Source organism: Cupressus sempervirens, chromosome 7 (genome assembly GCF_028749045.1).
Source record: "Cupressus sempervirens isolate cs-2001-9-10 chromosome 7, ASM2874904v1, whole genome shotgun sequence".
NCBI classification, from domain to species: Eukaryota; Viridiplantae; Streptophyta; class Pinopsida; order Cupressales; family Cupressaceae; genus Cupressus; species Cupressus sempervirens.
In genome coordinates this window covers 740,847,306-740,867,215 of record NC_143124.1, presented here as the reverse complement: position 1 = coordinate 740,867,215, position 19,910 = coordinate 740,847,306, and positions in this window count along the sequence as shown.

The window sequence follows — 19,910 nt, the reverse complement described above, 5'->3', positions numbered from 1 at the left end:
TATGCAGGACCAAGGCAAGTGCACCTTAGGGATGAAATGGCTAGATACTTGATATTTTCTTCATACTTCACTCATACACTGATATTATTTCTTCTTATTTATCCCCTATAGAAAATAATGGTCATAATTCTTCTTGGTTCTACAAATAACTCCTGGTTACAAGAGCTAACTATAACACACAGAGATTTATTGCAAACAAGTGTTGACCAACAATTAAATTCTTCATACAACAAAGTAAAGATTGATCTAATTTTAATTTTATGCTTCATGTAACCCCATGAGTTCTTCAATATGAAAATGAATATATGATTAGTTCCCTATCCATTGGTATTCAAATTCTACCGAGTAAACTTTGACCTATTTAATTGCCTTACAATCAATTATATTAGCAATTATCCCTAAACCCCATTTTTATGAATATCCTTTTATATGACTAAAAATGCTACCAATTTATCAAAGCATTTACTTTATTCCTTGAATTAATAGAAACAACAAATTGATATATAACCTACCCTAGTTGCATTACATTTCATAAACCTTGCTCATACAATCCCAACATAACTAGCACAAAACAATGAAGATAGAATGAAAAGAGATATGGTAGAACATTCCTTTTGTATTAATTATCCTTGAAAATCATACAATACTGATGTAAACTCAAAAATACTTCAAAAAATTACAACTTATCATTCAATGTTTACTTGTATTCTTAGATTTGTAGATGAATACATCACAAAACTTACGCAAAGATTGACTGGACTGAATGCAAATAGCATAACACTAAAACTTACATGAATTTTAGAACTCAACTCCACATCTTGGAAATCCATTTATAGGAAGGATTGCAATGTTATATTTAGATAGGAGGACACTTGTCAAAATTCAAATGGAAAGAAAGTACAAAGATGTTTTCATTCAATTACAAAATAAAACATTGTCTCTAATTGATCAAAATCATGGATTGCAGTTACAAAACTGGTAACTAGCATTATTAGTAGGTATCTCTTAGAAAATTCTATTTTTCTTCAGCTCATGTCACTATCCATTTCTTTTCTCTATTCCTTATGCCTTTAACTACATCCTAATTGCACCCTTTTATTACACTAGTCACTATCACCAGATGGTATGGCTTTGATGTTTGCAATGCCTTCCCATATAGAAATATCTATATCTACATCTGTCCAGGTGGCATTTCTAACTTCATCCAACTCATCTAGGCATTTTTTCCACTTCGCATCTATTATTTCCTTGACTTTAGCAGTTACTTTAGACATATCTGCCTCTATCTTGTAAAGCATATCAATCATTTCATAAATTGATATAACACTTGCATCATTGTTGCAGTAGGCCAAAAATCTAGGATGATCAAGAATATCATCAAGAGAAGATTACCACTCTACCAATTATTTCATCTTTCCATCATTATCCAAAATTGTAGGCACCAAACCGGGTGTAACTACAACAATTATCTTCATCTTATTTTGGATCAGTTGCATTTTTCCACCAAAGAAAACATTTATATCCTTTACTTTATTGATCATTTTTGTGGTATTTGCAATGCTTATCTTTGGAAAATCTTTCTTTTTTTCCAGCATGTGTACCAAGATATCAAAAAATGGAGTATATGGGCCCCATGTAGTGATGAGTAGAGATAATAGAGAAATAGCCTCTAAACACCTATATTTTGCTCCCTACAATGCAAGATAATTGTTATGCACATTCTAAGAGACTTTTTTCAGCTCATATATTTTGTGATTTAGTAAGCTTTTGATTGTTCTAAATTGTGTATCCTTGATTGCTTCCAAATCCCTCTCATTAGTCTCCATTGCATGACCTAATGCCTCCCCTATTTCAAGTGCTTGGCCTTTTGTCTACACACCTTTGTCATGGACCTATGTAGTAGTTCTAATAGTTTTCTTCAATGTTGCTACCTCCATCTCTAGCTTGATGGTCTTTTGTTCCAAGACATGTTTTCTTCATCTCCTCCTAAAAACTTCTTCTAGTTTTCAGGAGATATTATAGAAAAAGATCATTATTAAAGAGAGATTAATCAAAGAGGGGGATTATTGAGGAAGACTATGTGTCTCAATAATTTTTTGTCACTGATGTCAAACATGTTATTTGCTAGTATGAAAATTGCTTATAAGGTTCAAGAACTATCACTTAGTTGATTGATGAAAAGGATTTGATCAATAAGATGTAACAAAAGCAACTAGAGGAAAGGTTGAGTTATGATTATGTAATGAAGTATAAGGATTAGTTTAGATAGTTATGACATGATGTATTGTTAATCTACTTAAGGTGACTAATGTTGGCTACACTAAGAAAGTTTAGAAGAACAAGCTACACAAATTTTGTCTATCAAGCTTGACCAAGTGGATAGCAGGTGCTGAGAAAAGTCAGCGCAAGTTGAGTAGAAAGTCAGTTGGAGCTGAGTGAAAGAAAATTCTAGTGGATGTTGAGCAAGACAGTTGATGTTGAATAAAGTTTAGTTGATGCTGAGTCATTTTATAGTTGATGTTGAGCAATGTAGTATGTGCCAAGCATCAAAAGGTTGATAATGTCAAGCTACTGCATTATGCTAAAGATCAAAGATTCATCAAATCTAAGTTGACAAGTTTTTTTTCTTGATACTTATGAACTAGGAGGAAGATAGGTATGATAAGCTAGTAGCATAGAAATTGATGTAAACTATTTTTGGAAAATTCAAATAGATTCTAGGAGAAATTTCTAGAAGAGCTACAAGATATGGGGTAGATACATTGTATCCTACCTAATCCAACTGAACCCTAATTTTGACGATGGAAAATGAGTGGGAAAATATCCTAATTTCCTATTCATAGGAATGTATGTTCATGAAGCAAAAGTTGTCATATGTGAGAACCTAAGGAAGAGAAGGATTTAAGGGTTTTGCTTCATCAAGTGACCCAAGAGAAGAGTCTACAATGGCATGTTAAACAAGAAGGCTTAAGAAGATGAATGCTTGAAGAGTGAATAAGTTGTTAGAGCTACAAAGTATGAAGGCCAAGGAGAATTGAGGACTGTATAGATATTTGTAATCTGCAAGAGAAGTTGTAAGTTGTATCATATCAAATCTCTACTGTTACTCTCTAACAATTGTATTAATCTATGGTAAGTCCTTTGGATTAAGGTTTACCTAATAGTCATTTGGAAATCCTTTAACTAGGTGGCATTCCAAGTGAATGGTATAAAGTCTTCTAATCAAGCTCATTTCTAACAAGGTGATTGAAATCCCTTAATCGGGTCACATTTAATAGTGTGTATTGTAACCTTTAATAGGATTGGCCTTTCACAAGGCATCACTTCGAAAGAGTGAAAAGGAGTAGCATGTTACTAGGGGTTTTTCCCAAATTGGGTTTCCACTTAAATTATTGTGTCAAGTGTGTTGATAAATCTATTATATTTCATGATTTACATTTTTGCAACTTGATTTGACAGTAACATACAAGTTTTAGTGATTGCATAATCTTATAGATGCATGCATGGGTATCAATGTTTTATGGGTTGACTAAGTTGTGAAAAGTTTTATTTATACATCTAGACCTTGGATAGCTAATTCACCCCCCAACCCCCATCTCAATTACTCTGAAGTATTCCAACAATTGGTATTAGAGCCATCTACTTAAGAGGACTAGTTTCAAGATACTAGAAGCACAAAGATCGAGATGTTTAAAAGAGAAGTACCCAAGCTCAATAGAGATAACTTTCATACATGGAAAATTTTGATGAAGCTACACCTTGGAGGACTTGGAGATCATGCACAATCTACCATTTCAATGGAACATGTTGATCCATTTGGAACCCTAACTATTGAAGATATGAAGAAGAAGAAAGAATACAATCAGGCGATGTTGGAGATTGCATCTACCTTAAGCTATGTTGAATTTGATGATATCAAAGGTCTTGATAGTGCAAAGAAAATGTGGGATGCCCTAGCCACTATGTATGGAGGAGACAAAAATGTTTAAAGACCCAAATTTGAGAGCCTCAGAGGTAAGTTTGATGATATGAGAATGGAAGAAGGTGAGAATATTGCTCAATATGTTGATAGAATAGAAGAAGTTGTTAGTGCAATAAAAGGAGCCACCAGTCATATAGATGATGATACTATGTTAAAAAAAGTATTGAGAACACTACTACCTATTTATGCTATCAGAGTTTTTGCAATTTAAGAACTGAGATTCATTCCAAGAAATGATCTAACCCTTAAAGGTTTGGTAAGTAGACTCACTAATTTTGATCTATCTAACTTTGATAATTACAAACCTGAGAGTCTTGAGTCTTCTTTGAAAGCTAAGTCATTATTAAAGAACTTTGATGAGGTAAAGTAGAAGAAGAAGAAGAAGAAGAAGAAGAGAAAGATAAAATACGTGTCTAGTGATAGTGATAAAAATGAGGACGATGTTGAACAATTGGAAGCACTACTGGAAAAACAATTTCACAGAGGTATAGGCAAGTTCAAAGGTAAGTTACCCATCATTTGTTTCAACTGCAATGAGGTTGGTCATATTGTTTCAAGATGTACACATAAGAAGAACTACAAAGGTGGTGACAAGTACAAGATCAAAAGAGAAGATGACAGTAAAGATTACAAAGATAAAGGCAAGAAGTCATGCTACATTGCTGAAGAGGAAACTAGTGATGATTTTGATGAACTTGATGATGAAGTGGTGTATGTTGCAATGAAGGAAAAATCTAATGAAGATGAGGCAACTGAACTTGTGACTTGTGTGAACAAAAATGATAGATGGATCATTGACAGTGGATTCTCATATCACATGACTAGAGACAAAAGTAAGTTCATTACCTTAAATTGTTATGATAGAAATAGTGTAAGATTTGGAAATGGTGCACCATGTTTGATAAAAGGAAAAGGTTATATGAAACTCATAGATAAGATTTTTAGTGACAATGCTTACTATGTTGAAGGACTATAAATTGTTGAGTGCGTCAGAATTGAACAATTTGGGATGCAAGGTTGAATTTGGAAACAAGACTTCTAAGATATATGACACAAATGGGAATCTAATTAGAAAAGGTGATCAAACTAGAAGTAATCCCTTCTATCTTGATATAGAGGATGATACTTGTCTTGTTGCAAAACTTGATAATGCATGGCATTGGCACAAAAGGTTATGCCATGTTAATTTTGATAACTTGGTTAGTATTAGTAACATGAGAAAAGTTAGAGGTTTGCCTAAGTTGAAGAAGCCTAATAATGTTGTGTGCAAACAATTTCAGCTAAGAAAAATGACAAAGTCAAGCTTTAAGATAAAGCTTATACCTCTAATTAAATACTAGAGATTGTTCATACTAACTTGTGTGGACCAATTGAGGTTGAAAGCTACAGGGGAGATAAATACATAATGTTATTTGTTGATGATTATTCTAGGATGATGACAGTTATGTTTTTGAAATAGAAATTTGATGCCTTTCAAATTTTTAAGTGGTACTTGGTAAGAGTTGAGAAAGAAACAAGTAAAAGTCTAAAATGTTTGAGATCTGACAGAGGAGGAGAATTTAAATCAAATCAGTTTGAGATGTTCTGTAATGAAAAAGGAATCAAAAGACATACATCTGCCCCTAGGACCCCTCCACAAAATGGGATAGTTGAAAGGATAAATAGGTCTATAATGGACTGTGCTAGAACACTCATGATGGAGAAGAATGTTTCTCAAAAATACTAGAGGGAAGCTATAAGTAATACTATATATACCTTGAACCATGCACAAATCAAGAAAGGTACTCATTCAACACCTTTTGAACTATGGTATGGATATCCACCCAATGTAAAATGCTTTAAGGTATTTAGAAGTGTTGCATTCTTGAAGATTTTAGGAATGGAAATATTGATAAAAAAAGTGAAGAAGGTATATTCCTTGGCTACTCCACAATAAGTACAACTTATAAGTATTTGAATTCTAACACTAACAAAATTGTGAAAAGTGCAAATGTGAATTTTGATAAATATATAGAGGTACATGAGGCTGAATCCATGAAAAAGCCAGAGGAATACAAATCATTTGTACACTTTTATGAAGGAATTTCTGCTAAAGAAGATGTTGTAAATCAAGCTGGAAACCAATAGCAAGTTTCAGTGACTGTCGAGTCACATGCTGTGAATGTTGAGTTGCATTTAGATGCCAAGTTACAGAATGAAGAAGATGCATGTTCTAATTTTGATATTGGTACACATGAAAGAGATGTACATAGTGATTTTGAAACTGAAAGACAAAATGAAGAAACAAGAGCTAAGCCAAGCTTATCAAAATATGTCAAAAGACATCACCCTGTTGATCAAATCATTAGAGATAAAGATGCTAAGCCAATGAGAAGAAATAGATTGAGAATTGAATCATTTTTGTTGAGCATGAAGGAACCAAAATTAGTGAAAGATGCCCTAGAAGATGTGGACTATTACAGAGCCATGGAAAAAGAGATTGAACAAATAGAAAAGAACAAAACATGGAGTCTAGTTCCTAGACCAGAAGACAAAAATGTGATTGGCACCAAAAGGGTATTTAGAAACAAGCTAGATGAAAGTGGTGAAGTCACAAGGAACAAAGCAATATTAGTTTGCAAGGGATATGCACAAAAATAAGGAATTGACTATGGGAAGACACTTGCCCCTGTTGCTAGAATGGAAGGAGTTAGAACTCTACTTGCTTATGTTGCATACAAAGGTTTCAAAATTTATTAGATGGATGTTAAATTTGCATTTCTGAATGGCATATTAGAGGAAGAATTTTACATAGAGTAGCCAAAAGGTTTTGTCGATGATAACAATAAAAACATGGTATGTAGACTACACAAAGTTCTATATGGTTTAAAACAACCACCAAGAGCATGGTATGAGAGACTTCATACTCATCTTGTGAAGATTGGATTTGAAAGGACTGATGATAATAGCAATTTGTACATAAATACAAAGAAAGGTAAAGGTATTTTTCTATCTAAAATATTTGTTGATGATATCATATTTGGAGGACAAGATGCTTTATGTAAGGATTTTACAAATTAGATGAAGCAAGAGATTGAAATGTCTATGTTTGGAGAAATCAATTTTTTTGTGGGATTGCAAGTATATCAGATGAAGTATCATATATACATCACTTATTCAAAGTATGTCAAAGAAACATTAAAAACTTTTGGATTAGAGGATTCCAAACCAGTAAGTACACCTATGGTGATAGGACACAAGTTGTCAAAGAATGATGATTTTGTTGAGGTGAATAACCCATTATATAGGTCTATGATTAGCAAATTGCAATATGTAGTACATAGTAGACTTGATATTGCATTATCTATAGGGATAGTTACAATATTTTCTGCTAATTCTAAGGAGAATCATTTAATGGCTATGAATAGAATAATGAGATATTTGAAAGGAACAAAAGAGTTTTGTCTCTAATAAAAGAAGAATGAAAAAATTGAACTAAGAGCCTACATTGATGTAGATTGGGTTGGAAACATTGATGACAAAAAGACCACTAGTGGAGGAGCATTTTTCTTAGGAAAGAGACTAGTTACATGGACTAGCAAGTTCAACAAAGTTGTACTCCACAATCTACTCCTAAAGCTGAATATGTTGCTGCTGCTATAAATTACACAAACATTGTATGGATCAAATGACAACTCAAAGGAATGAAGGAAGAGATCACAGAACTAGTGATACTTTATTGCGATAATACAAGTGGTATCAATATATCAAAGAATCTAGTGATGCACACATAGACAAAGCTCACTGCAATCAAGTATCATTACTTGAGAGAGTTAGTTCAAAATAAAGAGATGAATATGGAATATGTTAACTCAAAGGAACAAATTGTTGATATCTTCAATAAACCATTACCTAAGGATATTCATGAGTATCTAAGAGTTGAACTAAGGGTGATAGCCCTATCTAAGGTTATCTAAGTGACAAAAAGAGTGCCCTACATCAAAAAAGTTGATCTTCATATGTTACAAATTGATGTAGAGGATCTTACTTTAGGAGCTACCTAAAGTAATCACATAGCTGAAAGTTCAAATTAGTCACAAGAAAGATGACAGAGGGAGAAGCTCAAGAAACTATAAAAGCTTGTATTTGCATATTTTAAGATGAAAATTCTTTGGTATATGTCTTTGGCATTGTTGTCAAAGAGGGAGAAACTACATTAAACTGACCATTATCAAAAAGGGACATATGTTGATCAGAAAGGGAGAAAGTAAATTACACTGATCATCATAAGAAGGAGAAAGTATATCAAAGAAAGATGTCAAGAGTTGAGTTAAAACAGAGAAAGGAGATATTGATTAGAAAGTCAAAATGTATAATCATAGAGGGAAAAATCCTAATCTACCTAGTAAGAGGAAGATACAAGAAGGAACTTAAAGGGAGTTATAAGAAAGTGTTTTGTAACCTAATCAAAAGATGGAAGTTGCTAATAAAGCAAGAAATTTTGATACAAGTTTTTCTTTTTTGGTATTGACTTACTATTTTAACCTAGTCAATTTGGTTGAACAAGACATTCATCATTTGATTGACTTGGTTGATCGATTTGGTTTTCCATCAATGCCAAAGAGGGAGATTGTTGAGATATGATTGAAAAATATCATTGTTAAAGAGAGATTAATCAAAGAGGGATATTGTTGAGGAAGATAATGTGTTTCAATCATTATTTTTTCACTGATGTCAAGCCTACTATTTTTTGGTAAGACAACTACTTATAAGATTCAAGTACTATCACTTAGTTGATTGATGAAAAGGAATTGATCAATAAGATGTAACAAAAGCACCTAGAGGAAAGGTTGAGTTATGGTTATGTAATGAAGTAAAAGGATTAGTTAAGACAGTGATGACATGATGTATTATTAATCTACTCAAGGTTACAAATGTTTGCTACACTAAGAAAGTTTAAAAGAACAAGTTACACAAAGTTTGTTTTCCAAGCTTGACCAAGTGTATAGTAGGTGTCGAACAAAGTCAATGCAAGCTGAGTAGAAAGTCAATTGGAGCCAATCGAAAGAAAATTCTAGTGGATGTCATGCAAGATAGTTGATGCCAAGTAAAGTTTAGTTGATGCCAAGCATCAGTAAACTTTAGTTGATGCCAAGTGATTTTATAGTTGATGCCAAGCAACACAATATGTGCTGAGCATCATAAGGTTGATAATGTCAAGTTGTTGCATTATGTTAAAGATCTAAGATTCACCAAATCTAAGCCAACAAGTCTGCTTTTTTAAAACTTCAGAACTAGGAGGAAGATAAGCATGATGATCTGGTGGCATAGAATTTGATGTAAACCATTTTTAGGAAAATTAAAATAGATTCTACGAGAAATTTCAAGAAGAGATACAAGATATTGGGTAGATACAATGTATCCTACCTAATCCATCTGATCCCTAATTTTGACAATGGAAAATGAGTAGGAAAATATCCCAATTTCCTATTTATAGGAATGTTTGGTCATGAAGAAAAAGTTGTCATGTGTGAGAACCTAAGGAAGAGAAGGAATTAAGAGTTTTGCTTCATCAAGTGACTCAAGAGAAGATTCTACAATGGTATGATAAGAAAGAAGGCTTAAGAGATGAATGCTTGAAGGGTGAACAAGTTGTCAAAGCTACAAAGTGTGAAAGCCAAGTAGAATTGAGGACTAAACAGAGATCTATAATCTGCAAGAGAAGTTGCAAGTTGTATCAGATCAAATCTCTACTATTACTCTCTAACAATTGTATCAGTCAAGGGTAAATCCTTTGGATTAAGTTTGAGCTAATAGTCATTTTTAAATCCTTTAACTAGGTGGCATTCCAAGCGAATGGCCTAAAGTCCTCTAACTAGGCTCACTTCTAATAGGGTGATTGAAATCCCTTAACCAGGTACATTTAATAGTGTGTATTGTAACCTTTAATAGGGTTGGCCTTTCAAAGGACATCACTTTAGAAGTGTGAAAAGGAGTAGCATGTTATGCATGGTTTTTCCCAAATTGGGTTTCGACATACATCATTGTGTCAAGTGTGTTGATAAATGTGTTATGTTTCATGATTTACATTTTTTCAAGTTGATTTGACAATAACATACAAGTTTTAGTGATTGCATAATTTTATAGATGCATGCATGGGTATGAATATTTCATGGGTTCACTAAGTTGTGAAAAGTTTTATTTATACATCTATACCTTGGATAACTAATTCCCCCCCCTCTTAGTTATTCTAAAGTATTCAAACAATCCCATCCCAGGAAAACAATCATACCACTCTTTGTCACCAAGTCTCTTGCTTCTTCAATAATGAGGGCTTCACTAGCATGATAATATTCTTGTAGTTTTTGCACTAATCTACCAACCACTTCATTAGAATCATCTGGCTTCATTTGCAAAGCTAATTCATTCTACATCAATTTGAATAAGAAATTTTTTAATTCATCAAATTTGATAAGTTTCATCACTCATAAATTCATGAGCTTCAATGGTTCTATCATCAAACATTTGAGCTTCCAGCTGCAGTTTCTTTGCTCTCTACTCATCTTATAATGCTTGAGATACTAAAATGATCCTTGTAATATATTCAAAATATTTACTTCCCCTTGGAAAAATTTGGAGGGCCTTTTGTTTATCCTTTTCTGGCACTTCCACCATCTTTTTTTTTTAATTTCTTTGTTATGCCCACTTAGAACTCTCATGAATATCCTCTTTAGGCTAATCTTCCTTAGGTTGATCCTCATCATTAGTGTCCTCAACAAAAATCTCATCATCTTAATATTCAGAGTCAATCTTCCTTCTAATTTCTTCAGGTACTTGTGATGCTAATTCATTAAAAAATTCCACACATTTATTCAATTTGGACCAGTAATCTTCCTCTAGATAGAATCCCTTGAAGAATGGATTTTCTTTTCTCATCTCTTGTTCAAAGCTCACAATGTCTCTATATTTTATAATCCTTTCCCTACAATCATATCCATTTAACCTATTAGGAATGACATCTTCTTCCCACATAGGTTTTCTAGGAGGCAAATTGTAGCTTCTCATGTTCTTCAGACATGTCTAACTGTAGTGAATGGGTCATAAATTTTGGCTAGCCTAGTTTGCAATTTATAATTTCTCAAAAATGCATTGATTTCCTCAATGAAATTTTTACCTCTTTCAAAGTCTCCTACATTAGTGCATCTACACAAAAAGGTTCCTTTCTTGACAACTTTTCTCATGTATTCTATATTCAAAGAAATCAATTGCCAAAATACTTCTATAAACCCTAGTCTCTCAAGGGCATACTTGGGTAAGATATGGGATGTTTAAGGTGTTAAAGTAAATAATTATTTATTAATTATTTATTCTATTACTTAATTTTACTTAGGTTAATGCATTAGTTAATAGTTTTAGTTGATGAGTTGTTGACAACACGGGCATTTTTTCCCTTCTAGTGTAATCCACCTTTTTGTGGAAGTGTGCTTAGTTGTCAACCTTATCTTCTACCACTTTCCAGCTTGTTCTAAAAGCTTTCTTGAGGCTTTTATATTTAGTCTCTCTCTCATTATAAATTCATTCATTCACATAGAAATTTCATTTTTCTATTGTGAAATATTTTCTCTTGCATTGTTCGCTTCAAGCTCTTGGTCCTTTGGTTTCTCTTTAGCAAGCTATTTGCATGCAGGTGATCTTGGCGCATTGCGGAGTTGGATTTTATCAACTCCTACATGGTATTAGTCATGTAATCAATGATGATCCTCAAACATTTTCAGAAGCAATAGGACATTCTGAATGGGATAGTGCAATGGAGGAGGAATATTCTTCTTTGATGAAGAATCACACTTGGGATCTTTGTCCTCTTCCTAAGGGGAGAAAGCTAGTGTAATGAAAATGGATTTATCATACTTAGTATGCTACTGATGGTTTGATTGATAAGCATAAGGCTTGTCTTGTTGCAAAGGTTTTTTCACAGGTTGAGGGTATTGACTACATAGAGACATTTTCTCCTATTGCCAAGATGAATTCTATCTGCCTTGTATTATCCCTCGTAGCTTCACAGGGATGGCCTATTTATCAGATGGATGTGAAGAGTGCCTTCTTGCATAGTGATATCACTGAGGAGATTTATATGGAGTAGCCTCTAGGATTTGTGCAGGATTCCTCCTTGGTTTGTAGACTTCGAAGCTCATTGTATGATCTCAAGCAAGCCCCTAGGGCTTGGTATGAGAAGATGGATTCTTTTTTACTTTCTACAAGCTTCACTCACTACCATTCTAATCCTACAATGTACATTCAATATCTTAGGGATGAGATTTTGATTCTTGTTCTATATTTTGATGATCTTATCCTCATGAGTAGCTCATCATCTATGCTTTAGGATGTTAAGAATGCATTCATGGACTAGTTTGAGATGACTGATCTTGGTTTGCTGCACTATTTTCTTGGCCTCCACATTGTTCAGTCCTATACTAGAATTTTTGTGTATTAGTAGAAGTATGCTCTTGACATGCTTCACCACTTTGATATGCTTGATTGCAAGCCTGCTCCCACACCTTTTTAGTCAGGTGCCACTTTTTCTACCTCCTACTCTTTGCCTTCTATGGATGCTACTTTGTATCAAAAGTTTGTTGGTAGCTTGTTGTACCTAACACATACTCGTCCTGCTCTCTCCTTTGCAGTTGGCCTTGTCTCTCAATTTTCTCAGGACCCTCATGAGAGTCACTGGCAAGCTACCAGGCTTATTTTGTGCTACATTCATAGCACACTCATGTGTGGCATTCATTACACCATGGGGACTCCACACATTATTGGCTACACTAACTCAGATTGGGTCAGTGATCTTGATGATTAGAAGTCTACTTCTAGCTTTGTATTCTATCTTGGCTCTAGTCCTATGATATTATTGTGCAAAAAGTAGCATAGTCAAGAACTTTCATCTATAGAGGCTGAGTACCGGGCCGTAATACTTTCTAGCTAGGAGGCTTTATGGATTTGGCAGTTGATGATTGGGTTTGATTTTCCTCTCAATCATCCCGCTATTTTGTGGTGTGATAATCAGAGTACCATCCATATTTCTCGCAACTCGGTGGAGCATTAGAGACCAAGCACATTGAGCTGCATATGCACTTCATCCGTCAGCTAATCCAAGATGGTGTAATTGTATTGGAGTACATTCCCACTGACACATAGGTTGTCAACATCTTCACTAAACCTTTTGCATCACCATGTTATCTTCAGTTGCGGTCTATGCTTAGGGTTATAGAAGTTGTCCTTGGGGGGACTAGTTGAGGCCTTCCTTCCTTCACTTCATGTTTTTTTTTAGCATGTTTTTTACCTATTTTTGGGGGAGGGTTTTACCCATGAGGTTTTTCCTTTTTCTCCATTTTTAGAGGTTGCATTTCTTTGCATTGTACATGGGTACCTAACATGGCCTTGTTGCCAGGACCCATTCTGCATTTTCTCTTAGTTTTGTGAGCTTAAGGAATTCCCCTAAGTTTCACTTAAGGGGAGGTGTTAGAGTAAATAATTATTTATTAATTATTTATTCTATTACTTAGTTTTACTTATAGGTTAATGCATTAGTTAATAGTTGTAGTTGATGAGTTGTTGACAACACAAGAGTTTGTTCCCTTCTAGTGTATTCCACCTTTTTGTGGAAGTGTGCTTAGTTTTCAACCTTATCTTCTACCACTTTCCAGCTTGTTCTACAAGCTTCTTTGAGGCCTTTATATTCAATCTCTCACTAATTGTAAATTCATTCATTCACATAGAAATTTCATTTTCCTATTGTGAAATATTTTCTCTTGCGTTGTAGGTGATCTTGGCACACTATGGAATTGGATTTTATCAATTCCTACATAAGGGAATCCAAAAACCCTTATAAAAATATATTCTTCAAAGAAGAAAACACTTCCCTAGTCATGTGTTAACTACTTTCCAGCATTATAGCACATATTAGGTTGAACAACCTTTCTAACACTCCCATGGATTTTTTCAACTAATAACTTATCATTTTCAAAATTGGATAAATAAAATCATTGGAAAATTTAAATGACATTAGAATATGGGTAGAACATTTTCCATACCATTGTCCATCTTTGAACTAGTAACCTTTCTCCATATTCTTGTATAGACTCGAAGAAGGTTTGATCAAATATATCAAAATTCTTGAACAAGACCAAATGCATGATCAAGGAGCAGTGATGGAATTTAAAATTCTCCAATTGTCCTTCCTAGGTAGCAATGATCTCCCCATGGATTCTATCAATAATATACTCCACAAAATCATACCCAACATTATGATTTGGGTCTTTGACATTCAAATCTATGACATAATGTGCTCCCAAAGCATTCATGGTTCCATCTCAGCCTAAGATTTTATTGATTCCAAACACAATATTCTAAAAAATATCTTTGGAAGAATTCAAGGGGCATAATTTTTTCAACCTCTTTCCTCTTTGGAATGTCTCCAATGTCATTTTTTGATGAAGGAATATGTCTAGCCATTGCCCTACCCATGTAGAAGTCCTTGTGATTCTTGAAATTTTCATTCAATTTCTCTATGTCAATTGGTAATGACATAGGTCCTCCCAAGTTGAATGCTTCAATGAATCTTTCTTTATCCAAGAATAGCAAAATGCTTCTATTCTTTCTGTCGAATGGCATGTTAACAGGATTATAGCACTTGATTAATCCTTTCACTAGGTCCATATCTACAAACACTTCTGGCATAATTAAATTGCCCAAGTTTCTTACCCAAAGGTTACAAACTAGAACCTTTGTTGTTCTATTCTTGTAGAAATAATAGAATAACTCATCCATTTCTATCAGGAACCTTTGCATCTCTACAAAGTACATATGGGTCTTTGAAAGTGTCATCATCTACACTTTGGGCATTGGATGAACTAGGTAAGATATGTATCCATTCTTCTATAAACATGTTGGGAACTTTTGGCAATGTAGCTGGGTCTTCAATCACTACTTGTACAATTAGTTCTCCTTCTCTCTGAGCCATTTCTTCAAGAAATTCTATCAACTCTATTACTGAATGCTAAAAAATCATTGGAAATCACTCTAAAACTCAAATTTGACTAAAAAAACTTAAGCAATTATGAAAATGATAATGAAAATTTCCTTGTCGTTCAAAATTTATTTGTTGAATTTTAATGAAATTATGGCATTAATGGCATTTAAGATCATTAAACATGAAAACCTATCAATTCTTGAAAAGCTGGAAAAATATATGCTTTTTCATATTTCATACATCTAGCTCCTATTCTTTTGATCCAACTCAAACATGGCCATTAAAATTGCTTTTATGCCATAAAACTAATAGCTATGATGATCCAAAGATCACCTTATCACCACTCTTCTCTTTTCTTGATTTTGGTTGCAACCATGTGAATAGGGTTACCTTTTAATGTTTTGCACCCTCACATCTTATCTCTTTAACTATTGAGTCTAGCTTGTGATGTTGCAATTACTTTCATTCACTCCTTCATAGCTTCATTTTACTTTATCTTTCAAACTGCTATGATCTTGTTGGCACTCCAAATTGCATGGTCAATTTTGAGCACCATTGAAAAATTGAGCCCTATAAATGCTTTGTGAAGCCTATGTACCCCGCTGTTGAGTTAATGCATAAATGATGTTTAATGTTTCTAACCCCCTTCATTTAGCCCATTCACATATTATGTAATGATAAATTGATATTCAGAGCTCTTTGGCGAAGTTATGTTTTGAGCCAATTTCTAATTTGCAATTTACCCCAAATGTCAAACACTGACAAGAAGCCCTGTTTGCACCTGAATATCTCACACCCAGAATTGTGTCATGACTCGCCACTTTGGGGATATCTAGTGTCCATATCCAAGAACTTATGTTTTAGATTTTGATTCATTTTGAGTTTGTTTGATTAGATTTTGAATCCCTCAAAGTTGGTTAGTTACTATTTTCATGCTTTTGCACTTTGCACCTAATTCTAGGAAGCCCTGTTTGACATGCTATATCTTTTGACCAGTTGACCTGAATGCTAAATTTCCTTCTACGTTGCATTGTAGATGTCAAAGACTTTTTATGTTTCAAGTTTCATCTTATGAAAAATCCGTTTGATCAGTTTTCAAACACAATTCCAAATGGAATTTCTAACCTTGCATTGGTGTCAGTATTTGTAGATTGATTGGAAGCCCTGTTCCTGACATCATAATTCCAAATCTGTGATTGGTCAAGTCAAATGGATTACACCCCTATATTTTCCTCTAAAAATACTTTAAGTGCATCAATTTGCAAGACATGAAAAATCCATATGCACACTTTTCCAGGTTAATTCCATTCGCAAAAAATGTTTTGTCAGTGCTTTTAGTCAGCAATTTTGAGTAGTTGACTGATCACCATTTGTGCCCTATGATTCATCATCAGCCCAAATCCTAGATTCATATTATCCTCATGACAAAGAATCATTACCCCAGTTTTCGTTTTCCCATGTGCTCATTTGCCCAGTTTTCAAAGCCAAATCCATATGCGATTTGTTGTTTTTTGACATTTTTCATGCAGGTAATTCTGAGAAGGCAACTTTGATGGTGAATATGTTTTGACTGGGAATTCATCATAAGACGAGATCTAACAAGGTGAAAGTATGTGGAACAAAGATTCAATGTGCCAGTTTTCAAAGCTAGGTCAGGTGACCTAGTCAGTTTTTAAGGCCAGCCTAGAGGCCCTGTTAGCTGAAAGTCGCGGTTTACAAATAAGTGGTAAAATGGTTTTTAGTTGAGTAATCAATGATCAAACTTGATTTAAATCAGTTCTAGATGATCAATTGATCAATCCAACCTTTCAGTCGTGCAGAAATGAAATTTAATTAGCTAGACCCACTTTGGGGTCTGACTGATTCTACTAGACTGATAAAGATGATGATATATTTTTGGATGAAGAGAAAATGAAAGGGGAATTCAAGAAATATGGAAAAATTTTCGAAAGCTCAATTGTTACATAACATTGTCCAAATCAAAAGAAAAGTTTATGGATTGTATAAGGATTTAATTGCTCCCATGAACTCTTGGAAGAAACAGCTGTAGTTGTAACTACTGATCAAGCAACTTTGGAGAGATCAACAAAATAAAGCCTCCCACTAAATGAAGTAGAGGCCATAGTTTTTGAGAGAAAATAAAATGACTTTCATGTTTCATCAAAAGGCTAAATGGAATCAGTCGTCCAAGCATTATAAAAAAGAAGCACTTCACACAAATAATAAATCAAGCCAGCAATATGAAGAGCAACCATGGCATTAAAAGGTTACCCACACATGTGGCAGATCTAAAAGGAGCTCTTTAAAGAGCTTGGATCTAAGCATTTGGCTCTATTCTATAAATAGAAGTTTGGAGGTTGTGACTCTTACAATGTGTTTGCAGAGAGTATGAACCCGTCTAGAGGTGAGTGGTGTAGGCCCTCAGCATGACATTGCCAGATCTGAGAACAAAGAACGCAAGAAAGCGCAGTCAAAGACATGTTTAAGGAAACATTCACACACAAGTAAATGGAATTCCCACATGGCTATGATAATGCCATTCCAGTTGAAAGGGAGCTGAGCACCCATCAAATACAACCCAAGATAGGGGAGTCTCAATGCATAAGGATCAGCTCATGGCTCAGTGCAGAGCGTTCTACGTCAAATCATAGCAAAGAGCACCCACAAAAAAGGCAGGGAAGCCGTTAATTGAGGATGTGCCTAAGATAGAGCAGCCTCACAATAAAACCAACAAGCTTATGCATCACGCGAGAGAAGATAACAAGGGAGGTCGGCATCCATCAAGCAGCTCATGCAATCTCATGTAGAACAGAGCCCATACCTAATAATAGTCACACCAAATTGATTAAAAACCACCGCTTTAACAAGAAGGAGCTCTAGCATTGAGGCCACACCCACGCAAAGTATAGATCACGAAAAAAAGAAATAGAACCTCCATGCCATTTGTGTTAAAAAGAAAAAGTTGCCCAAACATAGCAAGCACTAGAAAGGTTAAAAGATGCCAAACAGAAAGAAAGAAGCCACTGGCTTAGAGGAGGATTTTCTAGCGATAGAGTCCAATAGGAGACTCATGAAAAACCATAAGTTAACGCATTTTCAAAGAAGACTACACGTATGAAGGAAGTCGCTACCAAAGGGAAAACCCCATACCAAACACCCTACACAAGCAAGAAGAAACGTCATGATTTGAGGAGAAAAACAGGTGTTTGTAAGAGAGGCAGGAACAAAGCCTCATAAATGTGAGATTTGCATGTGAAGAGCAGAACACGACAAAGATAGTCACCATGATAGCATGTTAAAGAAATATTTCACATGTGTTATGTGGAGGCACCTTTATGCCTTTAAATAAAAAATCACACTACAACTATAGTGTCTTAAGATTTGTGGTTTTGTGAAGCACCTGCATTTGATGTGGGGGCTGCAGTCAGTCAAATAGACTTCAAATTTTGTGCCTTAAAAAAAAAAATTAATCAAAAAGACATGCATGTTGACGTGAATGTGGGCACCTAGATGCTGACATGTGTCATGATCATGCGGAGAGCGTTTCCCCACAAAAAGAGGTTGTAAGGTCGATATGTAATGCGAGAAAGCAGAATTTTGCCATGTGGCAGCAGGTCCCACGTGTGATTGAGTGGGAAAACGGGCAAGAGCAAGTTTAGACGATGCATAGGATGCTGCCACATGGTGCATCCTATGGCTCGCGCATACCAGCAAAATAAAGTTGCAAGGAAGATAAGAAATGCGGGAATGGACTTGAGCACCACATGGCAGGAGGCCCGGGGTGCACTCCAAGGTGGTGATCCAATCAAGGCTAGGGTTGAGGTGAGAATGACATGTGGTGCCTATTGGTAGCAGTCAATCAATCAGAAATTGACATGTGGCATGGGTCAACAAAGTTTGACTTCAAAATTGAAAGGGTGAAAAAATTAAAGTAATTTTAATTTTTTATCTTAAAATTGTTTTCAGCTAAAAGTGCACTCACATTATATTGTAAAATTTTAAATCAAAAGGGGGATATTATAAAAGTTTTGACTTTAAAGAATTTTAAATTTTTCAAAATTTAAAATCAAAAAAGTGCAGACCAAGGGAGTGCCATGCCAAGAAGGCATTTTTCAAATTGAGATTACATGAGTTTCTGGAAGGCTAGATATGCCTTATCATATACCGTCGAAATTGTGAAAGTCTGAATTTTTCGATTCCAAAGTTAGTTTCTACACAAAAATCCTTCTATTCAAGTTACACGAGGTTTTCTATCAAGTACCTGAATGGAAATTGTTTTCAGACCAAGAAGTTTAGATCTGATTTCTAAACATGGTGATGACCTGAAAATGGTTAGAGGGCAGTAAAAATATAGTTAAGGTTGAATTTTGATAGTATTCACTCAGTAAAATCTCAAATTTTACCAGTATTTTCATGAGGCAAATCAGATATTTTAGTGAATCAAAAGGCTTTCATCATTTGAACAAAGATATATTCCAATCAGTTACAGTGTAATGATGAAACAAAAATCAGATCAGATGGGATGAAAGAAGAAAGAGGTTACTCAACTGAATAAGATGGGATTCCAAGTGGACAAATGGCAGTTGCATATCAAATTCGAGAATTCATCTTCTCCTATATTATTCTTTCTTTCTTCCATTGTAAGGGTTCTAGTTCTTTGGAGAAAATTGGCTCATTACTGTGATACCAGATTTTGGATCCAATTCTGGATGCATTCCCATGACTGTGACACCATTTTCTTTCAACAAATTCTTCTCATGTGAACAACAGTTAAGAAGTATAACACAGATAGTTCTGATATGTTTGGTATTTTCATGTTTTCATTTCATGCATCTGGTTGTATTGTTTCAAGGAGATTAATACAAGGAATAACAGATTGAGTTTCATCTTGAATCTTCTCTCTAGTCTCAGTGAATTTGTAAT